Source organism: Tamandua tetradactyla, assembly GCF_023851605.1.
Source record: "Tamandua tetradactyla isolate mTamTet1 chromosome 15 unlocalized genomic scaffold, mTamTet1.pri SUPER_15_unloc_2, whole genome shotgun sequence".
Taxonomy (NCBI): Eukaryota; Metazoa; Chordata; class Mammalia; order Pilosa; family Myrmecophagidae; genus Tamandua; species Tamandua tetradactyla.
The window spans coordinates 785,805-806,812 of NW_027518245.1; the positions used below are offsets into that span (position 1 = coordinate 785,805).

Genomic DNA, 21,008 nt, shown 5'->3' on the forward strand with positions numbered 1-21,008 from the left:
GCAGAAACCATGGAGGCAAGAAGACAGTGGGATGATATATTTAAATTACTAAAAGAGAAAAACTGCCAACCAAGACTCCTATATCCAGCAAAATTATCCTTCAAAAATGAGGGAGAAATTAAAACATTCTTTGACAAAAAGTCACGAGAGAATTTGTGACCAAGAGACCAGCTCTGCAAGAAATACTAAAGGGAGCACTAGAGTCAGATACAAAAAGACAGAAGAGAGAGGTATGGAGAAGAGCGTAGAAAGAAGGAAAATCAGATATGATATACATAATACAAAAAGCAAAATGTTAGAGGAAAATATTATCCAAACAGTAATAACACTAAAAGTTGATGGACTGAATTCCCCAATCAAAAGACATAGATTGGCAGAATGGATTAAAAAACAGGATCCTTCTATATGCTGTCTACAGGAAACACATCTTAGACCCAAAGATAAACATAGGTTGAAAGTGAAAGGTTGGGAAAAGACATTTCATGCAAATAACAACCAGAAAAGAGCAGGAGTGGCTATACTAATATCCAACAAATTAGACTTCAAATATAAAACAGTTAAAAGAGACAAAGAAGGACACTATCTACTAATAAAAGGAACAATTAAACACGAAGACATAACAATCATAAATATTTATGCACCAAACCAGAATGCCCCAAAATACATGAGGAATACACTGCAAACACTGAAAAGGGAAATACACTCATATACCATAATAGTTGAGACTTCAATTCACCACTCTCATCAATGGACAGAACATCTAGACAGAGGATCAAAAAAGAAATAGAGAATCTGAATATTACTATAAATGAGCTAGACTTAGACATTTATAGGACATTACATCCCACAACAGCAGGATACACCTTTTTCTCAAGTGCTCATGGATCATTCTCAAAGATAGACCATATGCTGGGTCACAAAGCAAGTCTTAACAAATTTAAAAAGATTGAAATCATACACAACACTTTCTCGGATCATAAAGGAATGAAGTTGGAAATCAATAATAGGCCAAGTGCCAGAAAATTCACAAATACGTGGAGGCTCAGCAACACACTCTTAAACAACGAGTGGGTCAAAGAAGAAATTGCTAGAGAAATTAGCAAATACCTCGAGGCGAATGAAAATGAAAACACAACATATCAAAACTTATGGGATGCAGCAAAGGCAGTGCTAAGAGGGAAATTTATTGCCCTAAATGCCTATATCAGAAAAAAAGAAAAGGCAAAAATGTAGAAATTAACTGTCCACTTGGAAGAACTGGAGAAAGAACAGCAAACTAATCCCAAAGCAAGCAAAAGGAAAGAAATAACAAAGATTAGAGCAGAAATAAATGAAATTGAAAACATGAAAACAATAGAGAAAATCAATAAGGCCAGAAGTTGGTTCTATGAGAAAATCAATAAGATTGATGGGCTCTTAGCAAGATTGACAAAAAGAAGAAGTGAGAGGATGCAAATAAATAAGATCAGAAATGGAAGAGGAGACATAACTACTGACCTCACAGAAATAAAGGAGGTAATAACAGGATACTATGAACAACTTTACGCTAATAAATACAACAATTTAGAGGAAATGGACGGGTTCCTGGAAAGACATGAACAACCAACTTTGACTCAAGAAGACATAGATGACCTCAACAAACAAATCACAAGTAAAGAAATTGAATCAGTCATTCAAAAGCTTCCTAAAAAGAAAATTCCAGGACCAGACGGCTTCACATCTGAATTCTATCAAACATTCCAGAAAGAATTAGTACCAACTCTCCTCAAACTCTTCAAAAAAATCAAAGCAGAGGGAAAACTACCTAATTCATTCTATGAAGCCAATATCACCCTCATACCAAAACCAGGCAAAGATATTACAAAAAAAGAGAAAACTACAGGCCAATCTCTCTAATGAATATAGACGCAAAAATCCTCAATAAAATTCTAGCAAATCGTATCCAACAACACATTAAAAGAATTATACATCATGACCAAGTAGGATTCATCCCAGGTATGCAAGGATGGTTCAACATAAGAAAATCAATTAATGTAATACACCATATCAACAAATCAAAGCAAAAAAATCACATGATCATCTCAATTGATGCAGAGAAGGCATTTCACAAGATTCAACATCCTTTCCTGTTGAAAACACTTCAAAAGATAGGAATACAAGGGAACTTCCTTAAAATGATAGAGGGAATATATGAAAAACCCACAGCTAATATCATCCTCAATGGGGAAAAATTGAAAACTTTCCCCCTAAGATCAGGAACAAGACAAGGATGTCCACTATCACCACTATTATTCAACATTGTGTTGGAGGTTCTAGCCAGAGCAATTAGACAAGGAAAAGAAATACAAGGCATCAAAATAGGAAAGGGAGAAGTAAAACTATCACTGTTTGCAGACGATATGATACTATACGTCGAAAACCCAGAAAAATCCACAACAAAACTACTAGAGCTAATAAATGAGTACAGCAAAGTAGCAGGTTACAAGATCAACATTCAAAAATCTGTAGCATTTCTATACACTAGCAATGAACAAGCTGAGGGGGAAATCAAGAAACGAATCCCATTTACAATTGCAACTAAAAGAATAAAATACCTAGGAATAAATTTAACTAAAGAGACAAAAAACATATATAAAGAAAACTACAAAAAACTGCTAAAAGAAATCACAGAAGACCTAAATAGATGGAAGGGCATACCGTGCTCATGGATTGGAAGACTAAATATAGTTAAGATGTCAATCTTACCTAAATTGATTTACAGATTCAATGCAATACCAATCAAAATCCCAACAACTTATTTTTCAGAAATAGAAAAACCAATAAGCAAATTTTTCTGGAAGGGCAGAGTGCCCCGAATTGCTAAAAACACCTTGACGGAAAAAAAAGAAGCTGGAGGTCTTGCACTGCCTGACTTTAAGGCATATTATGAAGCCACAGTGGTCAAAACAGCATGGTATTGGCATAAAGATAGATATATCAACCAATGGAATCGAATAGAGTGCTCAGATATAGACCCTCTCATCTATGGACATTTGATCTTTGATAAGGCAGTCAAGCCAATTCACCTGGGACAGAACAGTCTCTTCAATAAATGGTGCCTAGAGAACTGGATATCCATATGCAAAAGAATGAAAGAAGACCCATATCTCACACCCTCTACAAAAGTTAACTCAAAATGGATCAAAGATCTAAACATTAGGTCTAAGACCATAAAACAGTTAGAGGAAAATGTAGGGAGATATCTTATGAAACTTACAATTGGAGGCGGTTTTATGGACCTTAAACCTAAAGCAAGAGCACTGAAGAAGGAAATAAATAAATGGGAACTCTTCAAAATTAAACACTTTAGTGTATCAAAGAACTTCATCAAGAAAGTAGAAAGACAGCCTACACAATGGGAGACAATATTTGGAAATGACATATCAGATAAAGGTCTAGTATCCAGAATTTATAAAGAGATTGTTCAACTCAACAACAAAAAAACCTACCAACCCAATTACAAACTGGGAAAAAGACTTGAAGAGACACCTCTCAGAAGAGGAAATACAAATGGCCAAAAGGCACATGAAGAGATGCTCAATGTCCCTGGCCATTAGAGAAATGCAAATCAAAACCACAATGAGATATCATCTCACACCCACCAGAATGGCCATTATCAACAAAACAGAAAATGACAAGTGCTGGAGAGGATGTGGAGAAAGAGGCACACTTATCCACTGTTGGTGGGAATGTCAAATGGTGCAACCACTGTGGAAGGCAGTTTGGCGGTTCCTCAAAAAGCTGAATATAGAAATGCCATACGACCCAGCAATACCATTGCTGGGAATCTACTCATAGGAATTAAGGGCAAAAACTCAAACGGACATTTGCACACCAATGTTTATAGCAGCGTTATTTACAATTGCAAAGAGATGGAAACAGCCAAAATGTCCATCAACAGACGAGTGGCTAAACAAACTGTGGTATATACATACGATGGAATATTATGCAGCTTTAAGACAGGATGAACTTATGAAGCATGTAATAACATGAATGGACCTAGAGAACATTATGCTGAGTGAGTCTAGCCAAAAACTAAAAGACAAATACTGTATGGTCCCAATGATGTGAATCGACATTCGAGAATAAACTTGGAATATGTCATTGGTAACAGAGTCCAGCAGGAGTTAGAAACAGGGTAAGATAATGGGTAATTGGAGCTGAAGGGATACAGACTGTGCAACAGGACTAGATACAAAAACTCAAAAATGGACAGCACAATAATACCTAATTGTAAAGTAATCATGTTAAAACACTGAATGAAGCTGCATCTGAGCTATAGGTTTTTGTTTTGTTTTTTCTTTTTTTTTTTTTTACTATTATTACTTTCATTTTTTCTCTATATTAACATTCTATATCTTTTTCGGTTGTGTTGCTAGTTCTTCTAAACCGATGCAAATGTACTAAGAAACGATGATCATGCATCTATATGATGATGTTAAGAATTACTGATTGCATATGTAGAATGGTATGATTTCTAAATATTGGGTTAATTTCTTTTTTTCCGTTAATTAATAAAAAAAATTCCATCAAAAAAATTAGTAAATAAATGAATAAATAATAGGGGGAACAAATGTTAAGATAAATTGGGTCGATTGAAATGCTAGTGATCAATGTAAAAGAAGGGTAATGGGTATAGTATGTGTGGATTTTTTTTTGTTTTGTCTTTATTTCTTTTTCTGAATTGATGCCAATGTTCTAAGACATGATCATGATGATGAATATGCAACTATGTGATGGAAAAAAGAATATTCATATTGCATGTTGATTTGTTTTATCAGAAAGTTTTTTTTTAAAAAAAAAGCTCATGGAGAGAGACAGTTCAGGGTGGAAAGAACCACAAATACTTAGAGATGCAGAGAAAAATGTCAAAAGGACCCACAAGATCTGCGAGAGCCATTTGAAACCACAAACCGAGAGACTTGCCCAGCAGATGTTGCCATGTGCATTTCCACGAGATATTAAGCAAACCAGAATCCAGACTTTTGCCCTGGAGAAGCTAAACAAGGGCCCACAGATGTCTAGAGAGCAGGGCAATGGAATCAGAAGCACAAAGTAATGAAGCAGGAAGCAAGGACCTCAGATGCCCACCACATGCCTTCCCAGGTGACAGAGAAATCCTGGATGCCATTTGGCCTTTCTTCAGAGTCAAGATATCTTTCTCTGGATGCCTTAGTTTGGGTATTTTTAAGGCCTTAGAAATATAAATTTGTAACTTAATAAATCCCTTTTATAAAAGAGAAAAAAAACAAAGACTTAACCCTGCAAAGGATAGGCTAAGCCTACTTAAATTTAGACCTAAGGGTCGCCACCAAGAGAACCTTTTATGTTGCTCAAATGTGGTCTTTCTCTCTCAGCCAACATGACAAGCAAACTCACTGCCCTCCCCATCTCTACATGGGATATGACTCCCAGAGGTGTGGACCTTACTGGCAATGTGGGACAGAAATCCTAGAATTAGCTGGGACTCAACATTAAGGGATTTGGAAAACCTTCTCGATAAAAAGGGGAAAGACTGAAATGAGACAAAATAAAGTGTCAATGGCTGAAAGATTTCATACAGATTTGAGAGGTTTTCCTGGAGATTATTCTTAGACATTAAATTGATATCACCTGTTTAGTTAAGGTGTAATGGAGAGGCTAGAGAGAACTGCCTGAAAATGTAGAGCTGTGCTCCAGTAGCCATGTTTCTTGAAGATGATTGTATAATGATATAGCTTTCACAATGTAACTGTGTGGTTGTGAAAACTTTGTGTCTGATGCTTCTTTTATCTACCTTGTTGACAGACAAGTAGAACATATGGGTTAAAATAAATAAATAATAGGGGGAACAAATGTTAAAATAAATTTAATAGATTGAAATGCTAGTGATCAGTGATAAGAAGGGGTAAGAGGTATGGTGTGTATGAGTTTTTTTCTGTTTTCTTATTATTTCTTTTTCTGAATTGATGCAAATGTTCTGAAAAATGATCATGATGATGAATATACAACAATATGATGATTTTGTGAGTTGATTATATAACAAGAATTGAATGATTATATGGTAAGAATGCTTGTGTTTATATGTGGTTATGTTTCATAAAAAAGTGATTATGGTGAAGAATGCACAACTATGTCATGATACTGTGAGCCATTGCTTGTATACCATGTATGGACTGTATGTTTGTGAAGATTTGTCAATAAAAATATTTTTTTAAATTGTATATTGATGTTTCATACATGCATTCACTAAATACTTTAAGTATTTAACATTATTCTAACAATTTTGATTTTGATGTTAATTGTATGTGGTGAAATGATTGTTTGAAGTAATGACTTAACTATGAAGGACATAAAGATGTGTTTTTATTAATAAGAAAAAGAAAGTAGGGTAGGCCATGCTGACTCAGCAAGGAGAGTTCTTGCTGCCTTGCTGGAGACCCAAGTTTGATTTCCAGTGCCTGCCCAAGCAAAAAAAATAAAATTAAAAAAAAGGAAAGAAAAAGAGAGTAGTTTTGTCATAAAATAAAATGAATAGCTGTTACAGAATGAGGAAAATGTAAGGCAAAGCCTAAATAGATATAGTAAGTTGCTGAAGGTTTGTGAAAATGGAAAGTATGGTCAAAGTCAAGAAAGATTTAATGGGTCTATCTATAAATTTTTTTTAAATTTTAATATCAATTAATAGAGTGATGCAAAGATAAAGCTTAGTTTTCTCTCTGTTAAAGTGACAAGGTTTTCTTGGACTGCTAGCCTGTTCTAGTGAAAAGTTATGAAAGTCTTTTCTAAGAAATCATTGTAAAAAGCAGAGACTCGGGCGGGCCGCGGTGGCTCAGCGGGCAAGAGTGCTTGCCTGCCATGCCGGAGGACCCCGGTTCGATTCCCGGCCCCAGCCCATGTAAAAAACAAACAAACAAACAAAATATAATAAAACAAGAAAATGTTTAAAGATGTTTCCCTTTCTTCCTCCCTTCCTTCCTTCTCTCTGTCTTTCCTTCCCTTCCTCCCTCTCTCTTTAAAAAAAAAAAAAAAAAAAAAAAAAAAGCAGAGACTCTGTATTTTATCAAAATAATTTCTTATGTAAACTTTATCATGTCCTTGGCTATGTAAGAGAAATAAATCACACAGTTTGAAAAAAAACTTATTGATTCATATACAGTGGCTAATGGATTAACTACTTAAATGCTTATCTGGAAATAGAATAATTGAGAAATACATGGAAGGAAATTATGGGAAAAAAACATTATGGAAAAGAAAATATGTGAAAATTTTCAATACGCTAATGTGTCTGTTTTTCATGAGGATGCCTAATTGACCCTAATTTCACCTGAACATGAGTATAATGCTACTGCAGATGCCTTGGCAAAGATTGCTGTGAATATTATGATTGAAAAAGACTCTGCTCTTGCACAATGGGTGCAACAGCAACCTGGACACTTAGGTGCACATGCTGTGTACAAGTGGGCACAAGCCAAAGGGATTGATTTACCTTTTTCTATTTTACTTCACATTTAAAATCAGTGTGAAATTTGTAAAAAAAGATGCTTTACAAATAATACTGAAAATAATAACAGGGGAATTGGCAAAAGAAACACTCCTTGTTCAAATAAGGCAAATCAATTATACTTAGTCTAAAGTGCTTGTTGCCTATGTAGACCAAGGTGTCACCCAAAGAAATGTTTGTAAAATCTGAAATATTATTACAAATCCCCTTTACAAATTCAAAGTAACAATGGTTTTCATTTTAAGAGCAATTAATAATCATTCTTTATTAAAAGGAGACTGGGAAAAGCTAAATCATGCTCCTAACATAACAAATCATGCAGGATTTGGCCCCATTGATATCAAAATTAGCTCCAAAGTCTGAATAAAGAAACACAGTCAGGACAGGCCAAGAGCCATTGAAAAAAAGCAGAAGGAAATAATATTACATTGGTAATGACCAATGCTAAAAAGAATGAATTAAAAATATTGCCTACTAATCAACTTTTTCTTCATGATTAGGTATGCTACAGTGTTCACAATCAAACTGGATGATTGCTGGAGAAATGACTAATAGTCTGACATCATGGGCTCATACCTATGCCTGAGTGCATGATATCTCTCATGGCTGAATATGTGCTGAATTCCCAAATAATGCAGCTGAACATCTTCCATGACCAATAGCATCGACCATTAAACAGAACTGGACTGAGCTAAATCTGACAACTGCTCAAGGAAGAACTTATGCTGTTATGCACATAAAATATATAAATGTATCCCTGATAATTAAAATTCTATTGAAAATGCTTTACAAAAATAAATGAGGCAGTAAAAGTCATGCAATCCCTCCTTAGACCAGGGTAGCTAGTATAGAAATACTGTACCAGCTGGATAATGTGTCTGTATATCTCTTAATGTATTGTACTGGGTGCCCCAAATTATGCAAATCTGGGTAATATTTCTTTTATATTTTATAAATGTTGTACTGGCTGGAAAATGTCTCTTTTTTTGCCCAAAACCAGGCGGCTTAATCTATTAATCTAAAATAATATTAATGTAAGTGGATCTGTTCTTAATATATACTCTTGTTGTACTGGCTAAAGGATGTTCAAATCGCGTAAATACCTAAATTCTTTTAAGTCTGTATAAAAATATTTAATTACTTTGTCCTGTATTTACATATAAAAAAATCTATAAACTAAATTTATCTTCCCAAATAACCATGGCTTACATGGTGAACAAATCAGATTCTAAAGGCTGAATGTAAGGGGAAAATACATTTGTGGAGTCTATTCCACTCACCTGATGTTGTCATTGCATGCAACTGATGTTGTTATTGCATGACCTTGGTAATAAACAGTTAAAATGTGCACTCTAGCTGGGAGGACTTGCTGTCCTCCTGGAAGGTGGTGTACTGTGATGAAGATATCTAAGTCCCAGGAAGCTCCTCTTGGTCCCTAGCCTGATCCTTCAAAAACAGAGAAATGAAGGGAAAAATAAGAGAAGAAGTTAAAGCACCAGCTTTGAAAAACATCTGCAGATTCACAGCACGGAGACCTGTGATTTATGATGGAATGTTATCTTTAGAACACTAAAGTTAGCCAAAGTTGAGAAACATCCACTTGGCTATCACTCCAGTAAAGACAGAGCAAAATCATGCTCTTTATCCCATAATCATTACCCTGATAATGAAGGAACAGGCACTCTCTCTGTCTGCATGTACTGTTCAAGAATAAACACAAGCAAAAATTTATTTCTGTGCACTCCTTGCTGTATTGAGAAAATAAATACAGTGCTGAGCAAGTGCTCAGAGCTCTTGTCCTTTGAAACATGAGTCCACTGCTATCATCTTAAAAGGCTTTCCATATGAGTGTTTTTATTTTTCAGATTTGGGGTGCTTTCCTTGACCCCTCATGCTGAACTGGTCTCAGCAATGGTCCATGAGTGAATAATGAAGGGATTGTAAAGGGGAATGGGCTACATTGCCAAAGTATTTCTTGGAAGATGAGGGGAGTTTGTCTGACATGGGGCTATGTTTACAGAAGAGGCAAACTACATATACTCAGAATGTGTATTTATGAGGGTATTGGTCATAATTATAGGCATGAAAACTCTCTAAAAGGCACACTTTGGTTGGCAATATTTAAAAGTCTAAAAATGTTCTTTTGACCAGCATCTTGGCTGAAAGAAAGCATGTTTCATCTCAAGAATATTGTACCATCTGGTAGGGAGGGAATTTTTTTTTTAATGTTATAGTCCCAGATACCACTGTGGCATTTAATTGCTGCTATTAGAAGCTGCCAGGATGCAGGCTTTGATTTTACCCAATAGGCTTGTAGCAGGGTGGACAGATGGTTAGGGGATGGAATGCCTCAATCTAAGGAATAAATTGAAGAGAAGGGGCATTTTTCTTGCTGCAGATTGAGATGTCAGGGATGTGAAGTATCCAACAGACAGTCCTTCCTCCTTTTCTCCAAAGATTTTCCTGGAGAAAGGCATTGAATAATCCTTCCCAAATTCATCATTCTGATCATATTGGGATCATGGGCTATGCATTGGGGCTGGGTAGAGAACAAGGGACATTTGAGTGTTTAGCAAAAGATTTTGATGGTACCAATGGAATGGCAGAGACTAGGGGAAGGAGTGCTATGCTCTTCTTACCTTATAAAGATGTAGATTCAACATCAATATATGGAAGAAGCAGGCATACAGACTGTGCCAGAGGGAAAAGTGGGGGTTGGGCTGGAGGAAGGAGGACAGATCTATCTACTCAATGGTCTTGGCCATGGGATTTTTTTCTTAGAAAAGTTCAGTTCTCTTTACATTTATTTGGGTGTTCTTCACTCTGTTAATTACTTTCTAATTTTATCCTGCTTTTCTCCAGCCCCACACTGATCCACCGTATGCAAGTTTTTCATCAGTCAACACCTCTAGAGGGAAACATAATTAAATAAGGATGCCTGCAGAGTGAGGATGGCAGACTGTAGCTTTGAACTGGGGTGGGAAAAAGAGGTCAACATCAAATGAATATTTGGCTGAGTAAATTCTCATCAGTCATCATCATTTCCATTCTGCAATGACCAAAACTAAAACATTAAAATACAGTTCTCAGAGAAGACATCAAAGAAGGTGTTTTTAAAGTCCCTAAGTAAAAAATAAAAATAGATACTAAACTGAACGAAAAACAAGTCAAAATTTTAACTGCTCTGGTGGCTTGAAACTGATATGTACCTCAGAAAAACCATGTTCCTCCTATCCAATCTTGTGAATGCAGTCCTATTGTGGGTGGGAACTTTTGATTAGGTTGTTTCCATGAGGATGTTACCTGGCCCACTAAAGGTGGGTCTTAATTAGCTTACTGGAGTTATTTAGGGGAAAAATATTTTGGAGACAGCTCAGACAGATGCTTGGAGAACCAACACAGAGAGCAAAAAGGTGAAACCAAATGAAGGACATGGAGGGAGAGAGATGCCCCAGAGAGAAGACCTGCAGGTCTCAAAGATGTGTCCCCAGAGAAGCTAGCAAGGATCCAAGGACTCAGAGGGAAAGCCACTGGAATCAGAAGCTAACAGCAACGCAACCTGGGAGCAAATGACAGATACCTTCTTAGCTGACAGAGGTGTTCCAGATGCCAGCAGCCTTTCATCAAAGTCCAGGTAACAGTTTGTTGATGCCTTCAAGTTGTACATTTTCATGGTCTTAGCACTATAAATTTGTAACTTAATAAATCCCCTTTATAAAAGCCAACCCAAACTTCTGGCCCTGCACATGCATGGAATTACTTTGCCTACCACTAGACTGTCACCATTAAGTTCAACCCTTTGTGACCTCTGACTGCAGCAAGAACCACAAATGTCACTTCAATGCTACTTCACACATAGATAGGAAGATCATGTCCTCCCCACTCTCCAAAGAGCTGAGGCAGAAATATGATGTTTGTTCCATACCAATCCACAAGAACAACGAGGTCCAGGTGGTTCGAGGACACAACAAAGTTCAGCAAATTGTCTAGGTAGTTCAGGTGTACAGAAAGAAGTATGTCATTTACATTGAGAGGGTGCAACATGAAAAGGCTAATGACACAACTGTTGGTGTGGGCGTTCACCCAAGCAAAGGGATTATCACCATGTTAAACTGGATAAAGATAGTAAAAGAAATTCTTGAATGCAAAGCCAAATCTTGCCAAGTTGAAAAAGAGAAAGGCAAATATAAGGAAGAACTTATTGAGAAAATGTAAGAATGAATGTTGTATATGATGATTTCATTGTATATTTTGGCCTAGCTTTGTGTTCCTCTGGAACTTTTCAAGATGTTTCTAGAACATTTCATTTCTATCTTGTTTTGTTATTGATATGTGCCTGCATAAATCTACTTTTGAAGTTATGATTAATAATTTTTGAGTAAAAATTGGAAATGTTTCCTAAAAAAAAACAGCCAATCCACTTCTGGTATATTGTGTTTTGGCAGCTTTAGCAAACCAAAAGAAGTACCCTACAATATAATTTTTAAAATTAGTGCAGAGATTTGTGGAGCAAATAAAATGTAATACTTTGGAACTTTTATGAGAATCCAAAAGCTGTCAGGGACTACAGAGTTTCCCAAAGGAAATTGATGTTACCATCAATCCCTCTTTCTGAAGAGTGAATGGAAGGATAGAGAGGATAAGAAAATTGACCAATATGACTCATCTAAGAAGGAATAGACCTGACATTGAAATCCAGGCAATGCATTTGTCATTGCTAAGTTGTGTAATAGAATGCCAAGAAAAGCCTTCCCAATTTTCCCCAGTAGAACCCTTGAGAGAAATCTCCAGATATGACTTGGGTAGTCAAGCAATCATCAGTTACATTTGAAGGCTGAAAATTTCAAATCCCTCTTCTACATCAGCAGGAATGATCTTTTATGTATTCCTCATTTTAAAGAGGTAAACATTCATGTTGTAAAAATTCATCACTCCATTTGGTTCCAAAATACACAAACATATGTTTATTCATCCACATATTTATACAAATGAATACACACATTAATCATTCATTTTGTATGATTCATTTATATACACACACATATGCAAATGCATACATATAATACCCATTAATTTTTTGAACATCCCCCATAGTTGTTCAGTGCCATCTCTATCCATACCTTGTTAAATGAACCATGAACTTTAACTATTAAGAACCATCTTTGGACTTCACACCTTGAGGAAGTGTGCAGAGCTTGTTTCTGAGTAGCCTTATGTTTAGCCACCACCCAAATGAATCATCTCTGAAAGCAACAGTGGTGTCTTGAAAATACATTCATATTGCACATTAAGTATATCTTGTACATTATGGGTACATACAGTTGTTCCTGTTTTGGGAAGCAAAAACGTTTAGAATAATATGCCCTTCTTTCTTTTTTCTGGTCTAAAATTAGTGACCGTTGTGCATGTTAAATCATAGCTAGCATCTTATTTTCCATACTTCTTATTCAGGGACCTGCAGAAATAATAACTTTGTGGCCTCATATCAGAAATTTTTCTAGGGTCTTGCAAGTTCCAGATCATGGGGTCTCCAACTTTTCCCCACCCTTCAATTCACCACCTCCCACGTGATCTTTACCACTACTCCTCTCAATGTCAGAGTGTAAAGATACATAAAGAGAAAGTATGAAAGAGTGCTTTCCCAGAATACATCAGTTAACAACAGTATGAAATATGAAAACACTCAACAGTCAGGGAAATCCAGTCTCTCATTTGTCCTAACCCAGAAAACACTACCTAACCACTTGAGAATGAGTAGATAGAAGACAACTATTTTATGTTTTCCATGGGAGTGGTGGAGTCAAAATGGTGCTGAACAGATTATCTTGGTATCCTAGAGTTCATGGTTAATAGGTAGGATTGGAGAGATAAAGACCAAAATCCAGGAGAATATGGACTTGACGTTCCAGCCATGGGCTATGGGCTCAGCATACTTTTTCAACATGGCTATGCCTGCAGGTTTTTATAATTAATCTGTAGGTTAAATGATTGAGTCCTACTCTTCCAGGTGCATCCTACTGGAAATAATATAATTTCACACACTGATAACAGGAACATAGAGAAGTGATTTCATTTTCCTCATCATTACTACAAAGAGAAAGAAGGGTAAACATGGATGAACCACCAAATCACAACTCAGAAGTAAGAATTATGCCAAAATGAATGAAAGACAGTCTCTCATGTGGCAAATTGTTACTCTGAGATTTGCTCAGTGGTTAAAAAATTTAAGAGAAAACCATAACATAATGAAAAAAGGAGCACAGGTACTGTTCTGAATTTTTAAATTTGTTTCTACCCAAATCTCAGAGTAACCCTCTGAGTCAGGTTTCATTTTCCTTCTCCTTATATATGGATTGTGTCAGAAATGCAGAGAGAGCCTAAAACACACTCCAGACACAGTGACAGTTGGAGAAAAATACTAAGGCCCTGCAGCAACAAAGACAATCTGTCACACCTTGCAGAATGTGGACAAAATGGGCTCCAAAAAGGCTTGGGGTGAATCAGATGCAAAGATATAAGGAGCCTATTGGGGTACTTTTTTTCTGTGTAAAACAAGCTTTACAATTCTAATTAACTTGTTACATTTTCATACCCTGGGGACAACTTCTGCTTGCCTCCATAACACCAAACATGAGAAATTCACAAGAATGGAAAGCAAAGAGGTTTCCTTACTTACACCATGGAGTCCTTCCAATCCCAATATCAGTGAGAACCTGGCAGGAATTCCTTGGGGCAGGTTCCAAAGAACAGGCTATGGAGGAAGTGACCAAACAGCCCTTATGCTTAAGAAGCCCTCTGGTGGGGTTTTGTGATTTCTGCAGCTGTTGTGCTTCTTGACCTGGGAAAATGAGTTGGGCCTGCCATGCTTTCAGGTGGTTATGAGATCCTGGACACATCACTTTCTTTGACACCCAATAAATATACCAACAAACTGTGGATATCTCCTAACTGAGCAGGGTAGACGATTGGTGCAGTGAAAACAGGGAGGACTCTGGCTGGAAGGGCCTTCATGAGGAGTCATGTAAGAGGTCACAGACACACTTTATGATGCATTAGGGTTTTATCCTGATAGTGTCCAGAAGGGTCATGTCTGGGTGCAAAATTTTGTCTCCCTGCTCATGTTCATCCTTCTTTCTGAACTTTCTTTGTTGACTGTGCCGAGGAGTCAACTTCTCCCAGTTTCTGTCTCCTGGCATTGAATAGTCTGAATGAAATCTTGGTGATCTGCAAGAAAGGGAGGGATGCATATTTGCCACCACAGTCAGAACCTTCAAAACTTCCTTTTCTGACCAAACCGTGCTGTGAATGCTCCATGTTCATTCTCTAATAGGGCTCAACATCCAGGGAAAGGGAAAAAATGTCTCCCTGTGGGACACATGGAGAAAGTGCTGACTGCACTGAGACTTCTCAGGACACTTCCACAGGAAGAAATAGCTTCCTATATTGGCCTAAGACTTAGCAGAAACCTTTGTTGCAGCTTTTCCTAAGGTTTTACTTTTTCCTAAATAGCGAGCACAAAGTCTTCATATTCTGCACTACTGTAATGTAGTTTATTCTGTACTTTCTTGGGTAACATTTTAGCAAAAGATATTTTACAAAATATTCATTCATTGAGGGCTTCACTAGCTTGAAATCTGGCATGTTGTAGGACTTTTTACAGAATCAGGGCTCTTGCTGGAGATTATCCTGATAGGGATTTGGAGGGAAGTGAAAAGCACCCACAATACTGAAGGGAATATGCAAAATATTTCAAACTTCCAGCTGATAAGTTGGGGACAGGCTGGTCTTTACTGTGCCTTATAAGATCCCAATGTTGAAAGGAAAGTGATGCTTCCATGTATAAGTGTCCTTTAATTATTTTATTTAATTTTGCCTGCACCACTTACATATTGAAAAACTTGAAATATTTACAAGTACTGATAATAAAATTTCCAACATTATTTTTAAATTTCATTTACCCCAAACTCCAAAGTTTACAATAATTTTATAATAGAAGAAAATTTTGAGTAAAATTTTTGAAATATACTTTTACATTTATCATGTTTTCAAATGACAAAATTTCCACCTTGTATAATTTCTAATAACCCACTGAGGATCTTCAGTTACATTTAAGTTTAGCTTGCTGAAAGTCTTTTGTTTCAGTGTGACTGTTATTGTTTAAAATTATATAGATTCATAGATAGAGGTGATACTTGCACAGTGTGAGACTGTATTAAGTGCCCCTGAATTGTACACTTTAAATTGATTAGATTTTATTATGTAAATTGTACAAGCTATGACATCTCTAAATTAGGATATGTTTATATTACATAAAATGTATGTATGAACAGAAATCAGTTTTGAAGTTCAAATCTGAATATGATTTTCCATACCTAATATTGTACTTATGATGAAATTTGCTCAGGACTTAAATTATCAGTTTATTTAACAGCTATATAAGAAGCTGTTTTTTAAAAACAGATATTCCATTGAAAATAAATTTCTCCTGTGAAAAATTCAAAATTTGACTGCCCTTAGTTTAATTTTGCATACTTTCATGGGTAGGTGAAGTCAGTGCATCTAACATCTCATTATTTTATGCTTGCTGTTTCCCATAATCAATATCTCAAATGGTCATGAATGATTTTAAATTCTTTACTTTTCTCTCTCTCTCTGCTTTCAAATGTGAAAATGCATTCATATGTTGTTATTAGCTAGGGTTCTATAGAGAAACAGAATCAGCAGGAGACATCTGTAAATATAAAATTTATAAAAGTATTTCACACAACCATGGGGATACAGGAGTCCAGGATCTGTAGGGCAGGCCATGAGCTGGCAGCTCCAGTGAAGGTCTTCAACAAAGTCTTGGGAGAGGCTGGCTTGCTGAAGCAGGAAGGGTGGTTGGATCTTCTGAATCCTCCTTGAAAGCCTTCTGGTGATTAGATTAGGCATCACTCATTGAATAAGACACTTCCTTTAGCTGACTTCAGATGCAATCAGCTGTGGATGCAGCCAATGTGGTAATGATTTAAGTCCATGATATGTCCTCATAGCAACAGACAGGCCTGTGCTTGTTTGACCAGACAACCAGACATCACTACCTGGCCAAGTTAACACATGAACCTGGCCATCACTGTCCACAATTTGTCAACTTGGCAGCTATACATATCGCCTTATACCATACTTAATATAGATAGAAGACAATAAAAGACACACTTTTTCTCCAATACTCAACTGTCCTGTATACAACTGGAAATGTATTGTGTCTTTTCAGAGAGGGTGCAACTCCTTGGGTAATATTCACTATTAAGCATCATATCCCACAAGTTAAATACTACAATATGAACAAAGCAGCTTATGCCACATAATAAAGAGGATAAAATAAAGAGGAACACAAAGATATTTGATTTATGTATAAATACATACATGCTAATTACAAAGCAAAGAAGAAATAGTCATACCATTACAGTAATTGCATCTTAAACTGATAATGTGCTCATAGTTCATATTAATCACTATCTTCTTCCACTACCCATTCCAGGTTCCCTTTACTCTCAGAAAACACCTCAGCTGGCCATAGTTCTTTGCCTGGTGGGGTGACCCAAACTTCCACTCCTGAAGTTTCAGAGACATGTTAGTCCTGCCTGGAGTGGGTTGTTGCATGCAGGGAAAGCTTGTTACAAAAGATGGAAGCACATTTTTGATTTAGCAATATTATCTACAGTCCATGATTTAACTTAGGGTTCACTGTTTGTGTATTCTAGTTCCTGGGATTTTTAATTATTTTATTCTGTTACTATATATACAATTGAACATTTCCCCTTTAAGTCACATTCAGACACCTGTTTTAGAGTTTTTAATTACATTCACAATGTTGTGCCAAGCTCACCAGCATCCATCACCAAAACTTTTCCATCATTGCAAATGGGAAATCTTTACATTTGAAATCCTAAATTCCATTTCCTATCCTTACCCCATCCCATGGTAAACTATATTCTAAATTCTGACTCTATGAGTTTGCTTATCATAATTGATTAAAATCTTCACATAAATCATTTGCCAAATCTCCTAATTATTGAGATAAATAAATAAAACTAATTTTTAGTTAATACACTACTGTTGAGCCTTGACCTGTCCTCAAGTGGTTTCTGTGTTATGGTTACACCTAGAACTACAGGCAGGACTCCATGGTATCCTCCTCAGAAGTCAGGGGACTGTCAACATCCTAGTCACCAGGGTAATCTGCAGCACCTAGGAAGCTTTGTGTTCCTTTTGGAGGACCTTAATGTATAAAGAGTCTAAAGCAGTTGAGGAAAGGCGAGGAGGTACAGTTAATCTTCTACACAGAACACTCAATTCAGAACAAAGCTCAGTCTGTTCACCTGTCTTTATCTGACCCAAGACCTGGTACAGCATTCCTGAGGAGTGGCAGCTCAGAAAGACCACTCAGGAATGAGGCAAATGCAGTATGCATGGTAAATGCCCTGGGCATTCTCTATTGTAACATAGTTTCCTTCCTGGCATTACCCCTGGTTCTGGGATATCTTGACCATCTCAATTTTCAAAAACAACAAGCATGTCTTCTCCATGCCCAGCTTGTCATCCTTGGGGAGCTCCAAAAGCCATACTTGCTTAGAGGCTGACAAAAGCCAAAGGGCTTTAACAGCTGTATTTCTGTGAAGAACCAGAGGAGATCCACACTTAACCCAGTTACTGTAAATCTCATGGCACAATTGACTCCACTGATTTCCTCTACCACAGAATGCTGCTGGAGATGAAAGATTTTTTATCATTTTTGAGTTTTTAAAAGTTTGCAGTTCTGTTCTTGTGTGATCCATATAAATTAAAAATATGACAAATTAACTGCCATGGTCAGAGACATGTGTCAACTTGGCCAAGTTGTGGTACCTGTTTATCTGGTTGGGCAAATGCTGGCCTGTCTGTTGCAATGAGGACATTTCATAGAATTAGATCATGATCACTTCAGCTGCATCCACAGCTGATTCCATTTGTAATCAGCCAAAGGGGAGTGTCTTCTACAATGAATGATGCTTAATCTAATCATGGGAACCCTTTTAAAGGCGGACTCAGAGGAGGCAGGTTACATTCCTGCTTCGGCTGGTGAGCCTCTCCTGTGGAGTTCATCCAGACCATTCATCGGAGTCATCAGCTTCACAGCCTGCCCTGTGGATTTTGGACTCTCCATGCCTGTGGTCAAGTGAGACAATTTTATAAATAGTATATTTGCAAGTGTTTCCTGTTGATTTTGTTTCTCTAGAGAACCCTAACATACATCAACCTTCCATCTTTTTCTTGTGTTTTTCATTCAATTATGAATGCTCCTAGTCAGAGTAGATTAATTGCAAATCCCATAATTCAACTTTGTCCCACCTCTGTTTGGAAATGTGCTATTGAGGAATCACAAAATATATTTTACTTGTAAAATATATTTTTAGATATAAGGAGGAAGAAGAGTGCCAAAATAACAGCTTAGTGAGTGTGGGATTTAGTTCATCCTCCAGAGCAGCTATTAAATAACCAGGAACAGTGCTGAACAACTGCTGGGACGATATCAGTGATCGGACACACAGCATACCCCTGTCTGGACCAGCTGGACCAGCTGCAAACCCCCCAAAACCATGAGTTCCCCAAGCCGTGGTGGATGACTCCCCTCCCCCACAGGCTGCTCCCCAGAGGGGAAAGGAAAGAGACTTTACCAGCAGCAGGGGCTGAGTGCAACTAACCTTAAATTGTGGAATTAATTCACAAATTCAGACTACTGAATATAGGCCCCCAGCTCAGGTGAACCTGGTCAAAGTGGAGGTTGCTGGTTTTTGCCCTGGTGCTGAGGGGGTAGGGCTGACAGAAAAAGAAAAAAGAAACAGAGGTTTTTTGTATCAGACAGCACATAATACTTGAAATGGTCTGGGCTGTGAAGGAAAGGAGGGGGCACATAGGACCTAAAGGTTCACAAAGCAACATACCAACTTATGCTTTAGATTGGCAAACCTGAAGAATGGGGTTCTGCTCTGAGAAGGATCTTTCTCTTTCTTCTTCTTTTGTGGCTGTGTTTCTACAAAGGCTGAACTGCTTTTGGATACAGCAGTAGGGATTCTCAGGTTGCAACTGCCTCAGGAATAAGCAGAAACAAGCTTGTTTGAGAGTTTGTCTGCAGCCTGTGCCTTCCCCAGGAGAGGGGTGGGGCCCATCTCAAGTGGATTCTCTCCCTCAAAAAATTCAGACCAAAAGGCTTGGAAATTTGAAGCGATTAAAGCCAGGCTGCAAACTCTACTTTGTCTCCACCATGCCCCCAGTGGGTAGAGTCTGCCAAAGTTAAATGTACCACATCATATTATGCTGGTGGGACCTGCAGGCAAACAAGCACAACATATTGGGTGGGATAGGAAAAACTCAGAGCCAGGAGACTTCACAGGACAGTCTTTCAACCTGCTTGGTCTCACCATCAGGGAAAACTGATGCAGGTGACTCTTCTGTCCTGACAGGAGGGCAGTTTGGTCTGGGAAAATCTGATTGGGGTGTATAATACATATGTAGACTCTCCTAAGGATGGGGGGGAGGTAACATACAGGCAATGCAAGAAACAAGAAAACAAGAAATGAAAAATTTTTCTCTGCTTATGTGTGAGACTAAAGCAAAAAATGTTTATTTGGTACAAAATTTATATTTTGACTGGTGCATTTCCTAATATAACTTATGTAAACTGTATAATTGAACACCATAAGTTCATGGAACCTTGAGTAGGGCATGAGATTTTGTTGGTTTGTACAGAGTGATGCCCCGATAAATCCCAGAGTGATTTGAACAGTGAATAAAAAAATATTTGCAAAGTCCCTTTTGGGGAATGGTGAGAAAGGGGGAAAATTCAACTTCCACAAGTTGAATTGTTGATATTCTCACAAGCAGTGAAGACAACCAAAGCTATAGGCTAAGCTCCCAATCTTGGGGTTTGTTCATATGAAACTTAACCACACAAAGGGTAGGTTAAGCCTACATAAAATTAGGCCTAAGAGTCACCTCCAAGAGAGCCTCTTTTGTTGCTCAGATGTGGCCTCTCTTTCCAGCCAACACAACAAGCAAACTCACTGCCTTCCCCCTGTCTACATGGGAGTACGGACATTCCTGGCAATGTGGGACAGAAGTCTTAGAATGAGCTGAGACTCAGGATCAAGGGATTGAGAAAACCTCGACCAAAAGGGGGGAGAGCAAAATGAGACAAAATAAAGTGTCAATGGCTGAGAGATTCCAAACAGAGCCGAGAGGTTATTCTGGGAGTTATTCTTATGCATTAAGTAGATATCACCTTTTTAGCCAAAATGTAATAGAGAGACCAGAGGGAAGTGTCTGAAACTGTAGTGCTGTATACCAGTAGCCATGCTTCTTGAAGATGATTGTATAATGATGTAGCCTTCACAATGTGACCACGTAATTGTGAAAATCTTGTGTCTGATGCTCCTTTTATCAACCTTATCAACAGATGAGTAAATGG

The 21,008-nt window shown here is 37.4% G+C and overlaps 1 pseudogene; it reads left to right on the plus strand.

The window, feature by feature from the left end:
• The first annotated feature begins 10,043 nt into the window (after window positions 1-10,043).
• LOC143672777 (ribosomal protein uL24-like pseudogene) lies at window positions 10,044-11,737 on the plus strand (annotated as a pseudogene).
• Window positions 11,738-21,008: the final 9,271 nt, after the last annotated feature.